Source organism: Lepus europaeus, chromosome 17 (assembly GCF_033115175.1).
Source record: "Lepus europaeus isolate LE1 chromosome 17, mLepTim1.pri, whole genome shotgun sequence".
In the NCBI taxonomy this organism is placed as follows: domain Eukaryota; kingdom Metazoa; phylum Chordata; class Mammalia; order Lagomorpha; family Leporidae; genus Lepus; species Lepus europaeus.
Window position 1 is genome coordinate 79,322,296 of NC_084843.1, and position 15,373 is coordinate 79,337,668.

Consider the following 15,373-nt stretch of genomic DNA (forward strand, 5'->3'; position numbering starts at 1 on the left):
AGGGAAATCTGTCGTAGATGGAGAAGGCTGGCTCACACGTTTGACCCATGCTAGACATAGCTTGCATGGCTGATGCGAGTGCAGGGGGAAGCAGCTTGCCCTAAGGAGGTGACCCTCCTGCTGCACCTCAGAGGCTGCCTCTCACCTGTGTCATGCAGGTGGTGTTTAGATTCCCTGCAGTGTGCCCAGTGCACACCCATGCAACACCTTCTGCTTAAAACAGGTGCTGACAGCGTGAAAAAGGAAGCTGCCGAGTCACCCAGCTGTTGTGGGCGGCCCGGGGTTGGAAAACATTTCCACAGGGCTTCCAGCAGAGCCGACTAGGGAACCCCATCCTCCATAGACCTTCTGAGCAAACAAGCTGAGGGCACAGAACTCAGGAGGGGAAGTTACAAAGTCCTGAGTCTTCATTGTCTTGGTGTCTCTGGGAGCTCCCCAGTTCCTGGTTTTGAATGTTTCGCTGAGGCGGTGGAAAGAAAGCCTGTTGAGTTGCTGCTTCCTGTTTGGTTCTGATGCTGGGACTGGTCACTGCTGTGTCCTTGTCCCAGCTTTGACCTGGGCACCTGCTCCTCATCTTGAAGGTGTGGCCAGGCGCAGAGTCCACTTTGTCCCTAGGGGCCCTCAGCCACTGGCTGTTCTGCGGTCATTGTCTTCAGGGTTACTAGGAAGTTCTTTCATACAGTGCCTACAATGTCTTCTGTTAGTCCCTTTCTGAGCAAATCTAACCCTTGTATTTGACAGCTCAGTGAGTTTGAGAACAGTAATCATGTCCTCCCAGAAACGTCTATTATCTTGGCACACAGACTGGTGCTGATGAAGTTTCTCTGGGTTTGGAGGCCTCCTTCCCTTCTCTAATCCCCTCTTCTCCAGTGTGCTACTCAGAACTAAGTTTAAAAATTAATGTAATAAACAGAGAACAGATTGGGCCTGTGGCAAACGCCACACTTCAGTAAGAGCACTCGGATGGCATGTGCATTATTTTGCCCTCAGACCTAGCTCACTGCTAACTCTCATGGAGCTGCCTTTCAATTAAGGATTTCATCCTTTAAAAACATTTTGTTCTGCTGCCTAGTCTCCTCCCATTCTAATGCAGAAAGTTTGCCTTTTATACGATTTAACAGCTCCTGTAGAAATTGTTTTGTGATCAGTTTGTGTCACAGTGCCATGTTCCCTCCACACGCAATGTCTGACTTCTGTGTTTTCATGCAAGTAATTAGGGAAAACTGGACGCGCCACTACACACGTTGACTGCTATGTAAAAAGTATCCCTTTGTCCACAAAGATAGCATGCCATTCTTGCCACAGATTCCTACTGTCCAGAGACGTGGTGTCCAGAAGGAAGTAACTTTGGTGTTACAGGGCGTGGAGACCCCAGCAGGGCCACAGTGGACTCTTCTGGCCTGGGTTCTAGATCTAGCTGGAATAACCGTGAACTTGGGCTTCCAGCAGCTTTGGTCCTGCTTTCCTTCATTGCTTTACGGACACTTTTGTGCACCAGTTTCAAGATGGGCGGCACTCCATGCTGCTCTGTTTCTGTTTCTCATCTCCCATGTACTTGAGCATGTGAGAGAACTCTGCACTTCCCCAAGCCAGTTTGTCTCAGGGCCTCCTTTACATCAGAATCATCTGCAGCGACTTTGTCATTTATGCGCTTGAGCGCTTTCTAGCTCTGAAAGTCATTCCTAGGTGCTTCTACATGAAAAGGAAAACCCTAAAAGAGAAAACCAGAAATCTGCTCTTCCCAGTAAACAAGCCGCGGCTGTTCTCAGCAGTGTTGGAAACTCTGTATCTGCTTTGCAGCTTATTTTCCCAGTGTTTTCTGGCTCCTTCATCTCTACATCTTCAGAGGGGAACACAGGCCTCACAGGACTTTGTGATTTTGGAAACTTTGGCTCTCATGGTCTGCCTGCGTCTTTAGACCCCGTGCCCTGTCAGTCACACAGTGTGTAGGATTTAGAAACACCTGTTTACTCGTAGAGTGTCGCTGATTTGTAGAATTTTATGGCAGCAGCGCTGATGGGGGAGGGGAAGAGGACAAGAGCTGTAGTTTTGGAGTATGCCGTGTGCCTGGCCTTGTGTGGGAAGTAATGAAAGCAGTTAGTAATGGGCGCTGGTTGGGATGATCACTTACGGGGTGACTGAAAGGTGGGTTTTGGTTGTAATTATGATATTTGGATTTTTTTCTTTCTTTTAAAGGAACAGTGAGCAGAATGAATACCCCACAGGACCAGAGTGGCTGCTCCAGTAATAGAGAACCCCCCCCCCCTTTTTTTTGACAGGCAGAGTGGACAGTGAGAGAGAGACAGAGAGAAAGATCTTCCTTTTACCGTTGGTTCACCCTCCAATGGCCGCTGCGTTAGCGCGCTGCGGCCAGCGCACCGCAATGATCCGATGGCAGGAGCCAGGTGCTTCTCCTGGTCTCCCATGCGGGTGCAGGGCCCAAGGACTTGGGCCATCCTCCACTGCACTCCGTGGCCACAGCAGAGAGCTGGCCTGGAAGAGGGGCAACCGGGACAGGATTGGTGCCCCGACCGGGACTAGAACCCGGTGTGCCGGCGCCGCAAGGCGGAGGATTAGCCTAGTGAGCTGCGGCGCCGGCCAAGAGAACCCCTTTTGAGGTATAGTGATGCACGGAGGGACCTGGAACTTGCTATTGGTGGCGTTCTCCAAGCTGAACAGCAAATTAAAGAGAACTTGCGCAAGGTGTGACATGTGCTTTTCTCCTCCTTTGTCTGGGCTGGTAGCACAAGGCTGTTAGAGCATTGTCAAGGACTTGGCTGCTGCGTGCCAACCAAGAAGTTGTACCCCGTACCTTGTGTGGTCTGCTTAATCTTAGTCAGCTACCTGGTACCTTGGTGCCTTTGATCCCAAGGGAAAATAAGGCAGCTCCTAGAGGAGTTGAAAGCCTTACTCTCGAGCATTCTGTTCAATATGTACTTTTTAAGAATGATTTATTTATTTGAGAGATAGAGAGCAGACACAGAGAGCTTGCATCTGGTCATTCACTCACCAAATGCTTCCAATGGCTGGGTCTGGGCCAGGCCAAAACTGGAATGTGGGAACTCAGTCTAGGTCTCTCACGAAAGTAGCAGGAACCCAATTATTTGAGCCATCCCATGGTCTACATTAGCAAGAAGTCTAGCGTCAGGAGTTAGAGCCAGATATTGAACTCAGGTCGCTGATGTAGTAACCACTAGGCTAAAGTGCCTGCCCCCAGCATGTGTTTGTGATTGCTCATCTGTGTGGTCCCTGTGCCAGGCATGGTCATCAACACAAAATGAATGAAGTCAGTGAGCTGTGTGCTGTTGGTTTGCATCTTCTTGATGGATACAGGAATGGATACAGGATGGCCTTCAGCATGCCGCCATCATCTGACTTGTTGGTGGCATGGCTCCCCTAAATGACTTCCCTTGTTGGGGCAGGTCAGAATGAAATCCGTTAGTTCCAGTGGTATTCTTCAGTAGGTGTATAGAACAAGTATAACTTGATTTTGAAACACAACTTTATTACACAGGACAAGATGTTTTTTATTTATTTACTTTTTAAATATTTATTTATTTATTTGAAAGTCAGAGTTAGAGAGAGAGAGAGAGGTCTTCCATCTGCTAGTTCACTCCCCAATTGGTCGCAATGGCTGGAGCTGCACCCATCCAAAGCCAGGAGCTTCCTCCAAGTTGCCTACGTGGTTGTAGGAGTCCAAGGACTTGGGCCATCATCCACTGCTTTCCCAGGCCATAGCAGAGAGCTGGATTGGAAAGAGGAGCAGCTGGGACTAGAACCAGCACCCATATGGGATGCCAGTGCTTCAGGCCAGGGCATTAACCCACTGTGCTACAACACTGGTCCCAAAATGTTTTTTAAAATACAGTTTTTGGGGTGGATGTTTAGCCCCATGGTTAGGGTGCTGGTTAAGAGGCCCATGTTCCATATTAAAGTGCCAGGATTCAATGCTTGCTTTCATGTCCTGACTCTAGCCTGGGAGGCAGCACTGATGGTTCAAATGATTGGATTCCTACCACCCACTTGGGAAGCCCAGATTGGGTTCCCAGCTCCCAACTTTGGCCCTGGCCAAGCCCCACCCATTGTGGGTATTTGAGGAGTGAGCCAGCAGTTGGGTGGGAGCTGTGCATGTGTGTGTGTGTGTGTGTATATATGTAAGATAAAAATTTCAAAATACAGAGTTTCTTACTCTCATGGATCATTTACAGCTGTTTTGATTTTTCCCCTTGGACATCTATATTTAGCTCCCATTGGAATCAATGCTTATGCTTTCAGAAACATAAATTTTTAATTGTCCTTAAACTTTCCACACTGTGGATGTTAGCCATTGATGTGTGTTGGCAGCTCTTTTTACTAAGTTGGCTTACTGTACGAGGACTGTTCATTTTGTGGGATGGGAGGAGATGAGGGCTGGCTATTTATCTAGCATCCTGACAAAAGGGTTTAAAACTATATGGAAAGTCAACAGGGCTCAGTGTCTCCTGGAGGGCCCATCTTTGTATTTTATCTTGCTTGCTGTAGGACACCCAAAATTAACCTGATCCTCTGAGGGGGAAGGGATACCGGGAGAGGACCTTAGGGCTCAGTTCTATGTTTTGGCCTGGAATTCTTTAAAAGTAGGGTCTATAAGGCTTTGGTGGATCTGTGAGTTGCCTTTGGGAAAACAAATATTAAAAATTACAGTCAAAATTGAGTATATGTCTTTTTCCTGGGGAGATGCACTATAGCTATCATTGATTAATCCAAAGGATTTGTGATCCCAGAAAGTGTAAGACCCTCATAGTTCTGTGGAAAAATAGCATCCTTTGGCTTTATGACCCCAGTGAAGCTGACACGTGTGTGTTTATCCCAGGTCAAGGCTCAGATCCACAGTTGCATCAGCCGTCACCTGGAATGTCTTCAAAGCCGCGAGGTGTGGCTGTATGAACAGGCAGACCTCATCTATCAGCTTAAAGAGGAGACGCTTCAGCAGCAGGCCCAGCAGCTGTATTGGGTAAGGGGACTGCATGGCTGCGGTTGGTTTGAGCATGGTGTCTGGTTTCCAGAGAATGTCTTCCTCACAATGCACTGTCAGTGCACGTTACCTACACGTTCAATTTCAAGTGCTGTTTGTGAACTGGGCTATACCTGGTGCTTTGAGTTTCATTGTGGCTATGTGACTTCATTTTTCTTCTAGTTACTGGGCCAGTTCAATTGTCTCATTCATCAGCTGGAGTGCACCCAAAACAAAGATCTAGCCAATCAAGTCTCCATGTGTCTGGAGAGGTGAGGACGCTGTGGCTTGTTTTCCATGACCTTGATTTTGATACGGTAAAGTCAGTTTTGTGAGTTACTGTACGTGTTTGCACCACATTCTCTATTCTTGTGATAAGATCAACCTGCTTTATTACGACACTTGGTGATACCTAATTTAGTATTCAGTGTTTGAGTTTCTTAGAAACATGCAGTCATTTAAAATTAGAATTTAGCTTCTGTTTTGATGTTGTAACAGGCATTCCTTAGATTTATTTATTTATTTAACTTTTATTTAATAAATATAAATTTCCAAAGTACAGCTTATGGATTACAATGGCTTCCCCCCCATAACTTCCCTCCCACCCACAACCCTCCCCTCTCTCATTCCCTCTCCCATTCCATTCACATCAAGATTCATTTTCAATTATCTTTATATACAGAAGATCAATTTAGTGTATATTAAGTAAAGATTTCAACAGTTTGCACCCACACCGAAACACAAAGTGTAAAATACTGTTTGAGTACTAGTTATAGCATTAATTCACAATGTACAACACATAAAGGACAGAGGTCCTACATGAGGAGTAAGTGCACAGTGACTCCTGTTGTTGACTTAACAAATTGACACTCTTGTTTATGGCATCAGTAATCACCCTAGGCTCTTATCATGAGTTGCCAATGCTATGGAAGCCTTTTGAGATCGCTGACTCTGATCTTATTTAGACAAAGTCATGGTCAAAGTGGAAGTTCTCTCCTCCCTTCAGAGGAAGGTACCTCCTTTGATGGCCTATTATTTCCACTGGGATCTCACTTGCAGAGATCTTACATTTAGGTGTTTTTTTTTTTCCAGAGTGTCTTGGCTTTCCATGCCTAAAATACTCTCATGGGCTCTTCAGCCAGATCTGAATGCCTTAAGGGTTGATTCTGAGGCCAGAGTGCTGTTTAGGACATCTGCTATTCCATGAGTCTGCTGTGTATCCCACTTCCCATGTTGGATCGCTCTCTCCCTTTTTTATTCTATCAGTTAGTATTTGCAGACACTAGTCTTGTTTGTTTGATCCCTTTGACTCTTAGTCCTATCATTATGATCAGTTGTGAACTGAACTTGATCACTTGGACTAGTGAGATGGCATTGGTACATGCCACCCTGATGGGATTGAATTGGAATCCCCTGGCACGTTTCTAACTCTACCATTTGGGGGCAAGTTCAATTGGGCATGTCCCAAATTGTACATCTCCTCCCTCTCTTATTCCCACTCATACTTAAAAGAGATCACTTTTCAGTTAAATTTCAACACCTAAGAATAATTGTGTGTTAATTACAGAGTTCAACCAATAGTATTAACTAGAACAAAAAAATATTAAAAGGGGTAAAGTATTAAGTCGTACATCAACAGTCAGGACAAGGGCTGATCAAGTCACTGTTTCTCATAGTGTCCATTTCACTTCAACAGGTTTCCTTTCTGGTGTTTGGTTAGTTGTCACTGATCAGGGAGAACATATGATATTTGTCCCTTTGGGACTGGCTTAATTCACTCAGCATGATGTTTTTCAGAATCCTCCATTTTGTTGCAAATGACTGGATTTCATTATTGATTCCAGGTCTTAGCTATTGTGAATTGAACTGCAATAAACATTAAGGTGCAGACAGCTTTTTTGTTTGCCAATTTAGTTTCCTTTGGGTAAATTCCAAGGAGTGGGATGGCTGGGTTGTATGGTAGGGTTATATTCAGGTTTTTGAGGAATCTCCAGACTGACTTCCATAGTGGCTTTACCAGTTTGCATTCCCACCAACAGTGGGTTAGTGTCCCTTTTTCCCCACATCCTTGCCAGCATCTGTTGTTGGTAGATTTCTGTATGTGAGCCATTCTAACCGGGGTGAGGTCAAACCTCATTGTGGTTTTGATTTGCATTTTCCTGATTGCTAGTGATCTTGAACATTTTTTCATGTGTCTGTTGGCCATTTGGATTTCCTCTTTTGAAAAATGTCTATTGAGGTCCTTGGCCCATCTCTTAAGTGGGTTGCTTGTTTTGATGTTTTGGAGTTTCTTGATCTCTTTGTAGATTCTGGTTATTAACCCTTTATCTGTTGCATAGTTTGCAAATATTTTTTCCCATTCTGTCAGTTGCCTCTTCACTCTCCTGTTTCTTTTGCAGTACAGAAACTTCTCAATTTGATGCAATCCCAATAGTTAATTTTGACTTTGACTGCCTGTGCCTCTGGGGTCTTTTCCAAGAAGTCTTTGCCAGTACCTATATCTTGCAGGGTTTCTTCAATATTCTCTAATAATTTGATGGTGTTGGGTCATAGATTTAGATCTTTAATCCATGTTGAGTGGATTTTTGTGTAAGGTGTATGGTAGGGGTCTTATTTCATGCTTCTGCATGTAGAAATTCAGTTTTCCCAGCACCATTTATTGAATAGTCTGTCCTTGCTCCAGGAATTGGTTTTAGATCCTTGATCAAATATAAGTTGGCTATAGATGTTTGGATTGATTTCTGGTTTTTCTATTCTGGCACCCTGAGTTCTAGTCCTGGTTGGGGCACCGGATTCTGTCCCGGCTGCCCCTCTTCCAGGCCAGCTCTCTGCTGTGGCCCAGGAGTGCAGTGGAGGATGGTCCAGGTCCTTGGGCCTTGCACCTGCATGGGAGACCAGGAGAAGCACCTGGCTCCTGGCTTCGGATCAGCGCAGTGCACCGGCTGCAACACGCCAGCTATAGCGGCCCCTTGGGGGGTGAACCATTGGAAAAAAGGAAGACCTTTGTCTCTGTTTCTCTCTCACTGTCTAACTCTGCCTGTAAAAAAAATTTTTAAAAAAAAGAAGTTCTTTTTCAGCTGTGGAATTGCCTGTGTATACAAAGGCTGTTGATTTTTGTGCATTGATTTTATATCCTGCTACTTTGCCAAACTCTTCTATGAGTTCCAATAGTCTCTTAGTAGAGTTCTTTGGATCCCTAAATAAAGAATCATATCATCTGCAAAGAGGGATAGTTTGAGTTCTTCCTTACCAATTTATATCCCCTTAATTTCTTTTTCTTGCCTAGTGGCTTTGGCTACAACTTCCAGAACTATATTGAATAGCAGTGGTGAGAGTGGGCATCCCTGTCTGGTACCAGATCTCAGTGGAAGTGCTTCCAACTTTTCCCCATTCAATAGGGTGCTGGCCATTGCCTTTTCATAAATTGCTTTGATTGTATTGAGGAATGTTCCTTCCATACCCAGTTTGCTTAGAGTTTTCATCATGAAAGGGTGTTGTATTTTATCAAATGCTTTCTCTGCGTCTATTGAGATAATCATATGGTTTTTCTTCTGCAATTTGTTAATGTAGTGTATCACATTGATTGATTTGCAAACATTGAACCATCCCTGCATACCAGGGATAAATCCCACTTGGTCTGGGTGGATGATCTTTCTGATGTGTTGTTGCATTCTATTGGCCAGAATTTTATTGAGGATTTTTGCATCTATGTTCATCAGGGATATTGGTCTGTAATTTTCTCTCTCTCTCTCTCTCTCTCTCTCTCTCTCTTTCTTCCTCTTTCTTTCTTTCCCTCTCTTTCTCTCTCCCTCCCTCCCTTCCTTCCTTCCTTCCTTTCTCTCTTTCTCTCTCTCTCTCTCTCTCTCTCTCTCTCTCTCTCTCTTTCTTTTTGACAGGCAGAGTGGACAGTGAGAGAGAGACAGAGAGAAAGGTCTTCCTTTACCATTGGTTCACCCCGCAATGGCCACTGTGGCCAGTGCACTGCGCTGATCTGAAGCCAGGAGCCAGGTGCTTCTCCTGGTCTCCCATGTGGGTGCAGAGCCCAAGGACTTGGGCCATCCTGCACTGCACTCCCTGGCCACAGCAGAGAGCTGGCCTGGAAGAGGGGCAACCAGGACAGAATCTGGCACCCCAACCAGGACTAGAACCCAGTGTGCCGGCGCTGCAGGTGGAGGATTAGCCTAGTGAGCCACAGCGCCGGCCTGTAATTTTCTTTCAATGCTGCATCTTTCTTCAGATTAGGGATTAAGGTGATGCTGGCTTCATAGAAATAATTTGGGAGGATTCCCTCTTTTTCGATTGTTCTGAATAGTTTGAGAAGAATTGGAGTTAGTTCTTCTTTGAATGTCTGGTAGATTTCAGCAGTGAATCCATCTGGTCCTGGGCTCTTCTTTGTTGGGAGAGCCTTTATTACTGTTTCAATTTCTGTCTCAGTTATGGGTTTAGGTTTTCTATGTCTTCCTGGTTCAATTTAGGTAGGTTGCATGTGTCCAGGAATCTATCCATTTCTGATAGATTTCCCTGTTTGCTGGCATACAACTCTTTGCAGTGATTTCTGATGATTCTTTTTATTTCTCTGGTGTCTGTTGTTACATTTCCTTTTTAATCTATGATTTTATTGATTTGGTTCTTTTCTTTTTTTAGTTAGTTGGGCCAATGGGTGTCAATTTTATTTATTTTTTCAAAAAACCAGCTCTTCTGATTTTTTAAAAATTTTGGATTCAATCCTGTTGATTTCTTCTCTGATTTTAATTATTTCTCTTCTACTAGATTTGGGTCTGGTTTGCTACAGTTTTTCTAGATCCTTGAGCTGCATTGAAAGCTCATTTATTTGGTGCTTTTTCAATTTCTTGATGTAGGCACCTATTGCTATATACTTTTCTCTTAACACTGCTTTTGCTGAATTCCATAAGTTTTGATATGTTGTGTTGTTATCATCATTTACTTCCAGAATGTTTTTGATTTCTCTTTTGATTTCTTCTATGACTCAGTGTTCATTCAGGAGTATGTTGTTCAGTCTCCATGTGTTTGCATATGCTCTAGGGATTCCTGAGTTGCTAATTTCGAACTTTATTCCACTGTGGTCTGAGAAGCTGCATTGTATGATTCTAATTCTTTTGAATTTGTCTTGAACAATCATTTTCTCTCCTGCTTCTTCCTCTCTCTGTCCAAGAGATACATTGTTGCCCCATAACCTTTAGGCTGTCACATATGCACACATATGCACAAAACACATGCATCCACAAGCATGCCCCACACACAGTCACACATATCAAAGCCGGTGTGCACACACACAGGCATGCAAGGCACTCAGTGCACAGATGCCCAGACATGCACACACACAGGTACTTCAGAGTTGGTGGAAAAATGAAATCAAAAGACAAGTTTGCTTTGGTGTAAAGTTTTTGAAGTCCCTGCAGTGCTTTCTTAATATGTACTTTTCATAAACCTTTTGAAGACTTCTTGTATGCATTGGTTTCAATTTTTTTTTGCACGAAAACAAACTTATCTTTTAATTCAGTTTTCCATGAACTTTTTGAAGTCCCTTCAGCACATGCGTGCACATCCATAGCCATGTTCACAGACACATGTGCAAAGACACAAGCTTGCACACACAGGAACACACATGCATGCATGTGCACACCCACATACAAACTCACACATGCATGCCCACACACACGCACATGCGCCCCCATTGGCCTACTCAGCTCCCTAATCGTGTCATGCGTTTTTTCACTTGTGAGCTTTGGAAGCCTCTCTCTCCCCCTCCTTCACCCATAAACCTTTCTCCTCCTGCAGGACCCATGTCAAATGTCACATTGTCCGTGGGGCATTTCCTGGTCCCAGGCAGACCTGCTGCTTGTCCATGTCCCCAGGAAACCGCAAGTGGACTCGGGGGATTTGTCTTACTCCACTGTGATCTCTCTTTTTTTAAAAAAAATTTATTTTATTTATTTGAAGAGTTACAGAGAGGGGTAGAGACAGAGAGGTCAGTCTTCCATCTACTGGTTCACTCCCCAGAAAGCTGCAATGGCTGGAGCTGTGCCCATCCAGAGCCAGGAGCTTCCTCCGGGTCTCCCAAGTGTATTCAGGGGCCCAAGGACTTGGGCCATCTTCTGCTGGTTTCCCAGGCCATAGCAGAGAGCTGGATCAGAAGTGGAGCAGCCAGGACTACAGCCGGCACCCAAAGAGAATGCCAGTGCCACATGCAGAGGCTTAACCTAGTAGGCCACAGCGCCGGTCCCTCTCTTTACACTCTTAAAATGTACTGGCGTCCACCAAAAGTTTTGTTTATGTGAGTTCTACCTGTTAATATTTACCACATTAGAAATTAGAGCAGAGGCATTTCCTGTGTATTTATTTATGAACTAATTAAAAATAAAATAAGCCCATTGCTTCTCCCTACAAGCCTTTTTAATAACTATTTTCTTATGCAAAAATTTCATAAGCATGGCATTGCTTTAGGTTTTTGCTCCTTCCCCTAATGCCTGGCTGGTGGAGGACAGCGGGACTCTGACCCTCTGCCTCTGTAATCATAGCAGCGTGCACCTGCCCTGTCAACACTCAGCTCTATTCTGCACCAGGTCACTCCCAGAAAAGCCACTGCATGCTCAAGTGACAGTGAGCATGATGGATCCAGGTTGTCCCTGAGCGATGTGATGGGAGAGTTGTGAGTTCACAGGTCCCCGTGTGAGAAGCGGTGGATGAAATCACGCAGGAGTCTTGGTGTTGGATTGTTTCTCCCTCCGTGGAGACTGACAGCCACCTTAGCCTTGACCTTGACCCTCCAACACTGTGGGCTCGTTGTTCTCTGAGGGGCTGATGAAGCTTCAGGACATTGCTGTGCTGTGAGGCCCCTGAGCACTGCAGGGTGAATGTCCTCCCAGCCTTGTCCTGCTCGCACAGTTCCGGTTACTTCCTCTTAAATTCATCTGGATCACGTGATGCCCAGCAACCGAGCAAAGCTGGTATCTTGGGTCTGGCATTCGAGGCTCTGCCATTCCAATAGGATCCACTTCTCACCTTCTCTGGGGCCCCCCAACTCTGGGCTCTCCCCAAACCAACCATGCACACCCCTCTCTTGTGCTGGAGGTCCCAGGCTAAGCCCTCCTCTGTACTGAGTCTGCTGTGCAAGGCCTGAGAATGTGGATTTGTGCATTACCACCTTGCCTTTGGGACAACTCCCAAGCATTCTTTGGATTTTGGACCCAACAGCACTTCTCGTCCTCGGGCTGCAGGACCCTGCCTCCTCTTTCCCACCACAGCCATTAAACATGTCCAGAGTGGCGCTTTGCCCATCTTGCACAGTAATTATGCAATGCTTGTTAATGCCCCCAGTATCACACCTGAGTATTAGCTGACTGGCGTGAGCTTGTGCTGGGAGCCACTGCCCCCGGCAGAGTCGGTTCTGCTCTGCCCTGTGATGCTTGGGGCAGGTGGAATTGCAGACCACAAGATGTCAGTGTTGTCTCAGCTACAGAGGAGTGGCCAGGGCCTTGGCTCCCATGCCTTGCCTTGTCTGGTCCTGGCAGAGCTGAGTGCTGCCGGGAGCTGATGGGGTTAGGCAAACATTCCTCCCAGCTGCTGTCACTCAGGAGGGAAGACAACCATAGGGTGAGGGTGGAACTCCATCAGGAGGAAGGTACCTGTCGGGGGCTGAGCCGGTGCATGGTCTCAGCTGCACTCCATGTGACAGATGGATTAACCAACTTGGAACAGATACAGAAAGGCCACTTCTTATCCTGCCAGACGTCCAGCTGAAAGCACTGTGGGATCAGCAAGGGCCATTCAGTGGGTTTGGCAGAGCCAAATTTAAACAAAATGTATGTGTCTGCGTGTAATCTTTTGTCCGAGCTGTAAGCTAGCATCCAGCCAGAGTAGGAGCCACTGACTACTTTCCTCTTTTGTCTCAGGTGCCCATGGGAAACTGCAGGGGCTTGGTCTGTCCCGGCTCTGCACCCCTGTGGTGGCGGGAAAGCTGAGGGGTGTCCCAGGCTTGTCCCAGCCTCCAAGCCTCACACTCCGCACTTCCCCTGGCTGAGCTGCCTCAAGGAACACTGACCCACCTGCTTCCCAGGTGTAGCTTCTGCCCTGTGATCTGTGTCTGCTGCAAGGCTGCCTACAGGTGTTTCTTCTCACCCTACGTGGGAGAGCCAGATGGAGCTCCTGGCTCCTGGCTTCTGCCTGCTCCAGCCTTGGCCTTTGTGGGCATCTGGGAAGTGAACCAGCAGATGGAAGATCTCTCTCTGTCTCCACCTCTCTCTGTAACTCTGCCTTTGAAATAAATGAATCTTTTTAAAAAAAGTTAAAATTGCTTTGAAAGAGGTTTTAAATTTTGAATGGCAAAAATCAATGCCCAATAAATCTAATTTTCCTCAATTTTGTTTTTTAGGCAAAACTATTGCTGGCCTGGATGCTGTCTGTGGACGTCTTCCATCCTATTCCAGATCCTAACGTGATATTTCCCAGAAGGCCCCTCACCTCAAGGTCTCACAGATGTGATTTTGTGCAGATCCTGTTGAAAAACATCATTTCCACAATAAAGTCTGGGGTGATTGTATTATTTAAGATCTAAAGGCATCATAGATGACTTATTGACTTTTTAAAATTAAAATTAAGAAGAGAAAGAAATCTCCACAATTATTTGTAATTCACCAGATGTGAGGACGTGGGGGCTGCTGAAGTAAGAGCCTCAGTGGAAGATGCTGGAGAAGGTTTTCAATGCAGAATCAATGAGACATAGGGCAGTCATGAAAAGGTGAATCAGGATCTGAAACAGCCCTTCCCTCTGAGTCAGTTACACTGAAGCAGGGAAAGCATTCGAGATTTCACTGAACCGTGCAGCTAAGGCTGGGACTGACAGTGAGGAGGGTGGGGACAGCAGAGTTGAATCGACAAGGGTCCAGTGCTCATTGTCCCAGGGACTGGACCAGGCACGTCAGAGTCACAGCCGTTCCCCTGTGCTTGAAATGTGAGCACGCAGACTTACCTCCGTGGCTGCAGCCCTAAGCTCTTCCCACCTAGCTGGGTAGATCCCCAGAGATGAGCCCAGGAGGTTTGCGTGGTGTTGGAGTACAGCCCACAGCACCACAGCGGTACTCACATGTCGCCCCCTTGCCTGCGAGGGCTTCCTCAGAACTGGAGCAGCTGTCGTGCATCGGTTCCTATAAAGGCCCACAGGGACGGGGCTACCAGTGACATCACACGTCATAGGGCAGAGCAGGGCTGCTCAGAGAGCTTAAGTCCCACAGGGTCACACGGCTGGTAGGTGCAGCAGCAGAGCCGGGAGTTGAACCACAGGGTATGGCTCTGGAGGCTGTGACCCTGACTCTGTGCTATGCTGAACTGTGATGGCGCCATTGTCTCTGTGGGCGTGCAGCTGGATCCTGAGGAGTGGAGATTGTCCAAGGAGGAAACATCAGGGTTTCTTTTTCTGCCAGGCATGCAGTGCCCAGGAGGGAGTGCCCAGGAGGAGGTTACGCCCTTCACAGGGGAAGGGCCAGGTGCTTGCCTGAGCCTCTGTATATGCCCACTGGGCCCACCCTCATCCATCCTTTACGGCTCTATTTCTGGTGGAGCCCACAAAACCTAGAGAGGACACTGTGTGTTACAGAGATGTGTGGGCATGTGTGTGCATGTGTGCGTGTGCATCTGTGTCTGGGGGTTGTCGGGAGAGGCTCCCTGATAGCTGACATTTAGCTTAGCGGACAGAGATGAACAGGAGACAACTTGGAGCATAAATTCGGGGCCAGGTGGCGAGGTCACAGGGTTGGGTTGGGAAATGACATGTTGTGCCATCAAATGGACAAATCTTTCAGAATTGCTAGACAGTGAAACAGTCACGTGTGAAGAGTTCAGGGTTACAGCCTCACATCCAAAATTATACAGTGAGCACGAGTCAAAGACTGGTGAAAAGCATACAAGGAGGCAGCAGCAGAACCGGAGAGCCGGGATGGAGGAGGGTCTGCCAGCCTAAGCGTGCTGGCAGTGATGGGCTGCTGGAGTGTGTGTGCAGATCCAGACCGGCGTCTGACCACACAGCCGAACCCTCCATCCTCTTTTCATCCGGGATAAATTCGTCCTACCAGGTAAAAGTCATTTACGACGTGTCGAGGCCGGCACCATAGCTCAACAGGCTAATCCTTGTGGTGCCAGCACACCGGGTTCTAGTCCCGGTCGGGGTGCTGGATTCTGTACTGGTTGCCCCTCCTCCAGTCCAGCTCTCTGCTGTGGCCCGGGAGTGCAGTGGAGGATGGCCCAAGTCCTTGGGCCCTGCACCCCATGGGAGACCAGGATAAGCACCTGGCTCCTGGCTTCAGATCAGAACGGTGCGCCGGCTGCAGCAGCCATTGGAGGGTGAACCAATGGCAAAGGAAGACC

At 46.8% G+C, this 15,373-nt stretch overlaps 1 long non-coding RNA gene across 2 annotated transcripts; it reads left to right on the plus strand.

Moving 5' to 3' along the window:
- The first annotated feature begins 4,857 nt into the window (after positions 1-4,857).
- On the plus strand, positions 4,858-13,566 carry LOC133776241 (uncharacterized). 2 transcript variants are annotated; one of them, XR_009868366.1, is made up of 3 exons: positions 4,858-4,993; positions 5,177-5,310; positions 13,386-13,566. It is a non-coding gene; the product is annotated as an uncharacterized LOC133776241 (long non-coding RNA). The 2 variants fall into 2 exon arrangements; XR_009868365.1 differs by having other exon boundaries at positions 5,177-5,265.
- Positions 13,567-15,373: the final 1,807 nt, after the last annotated feature.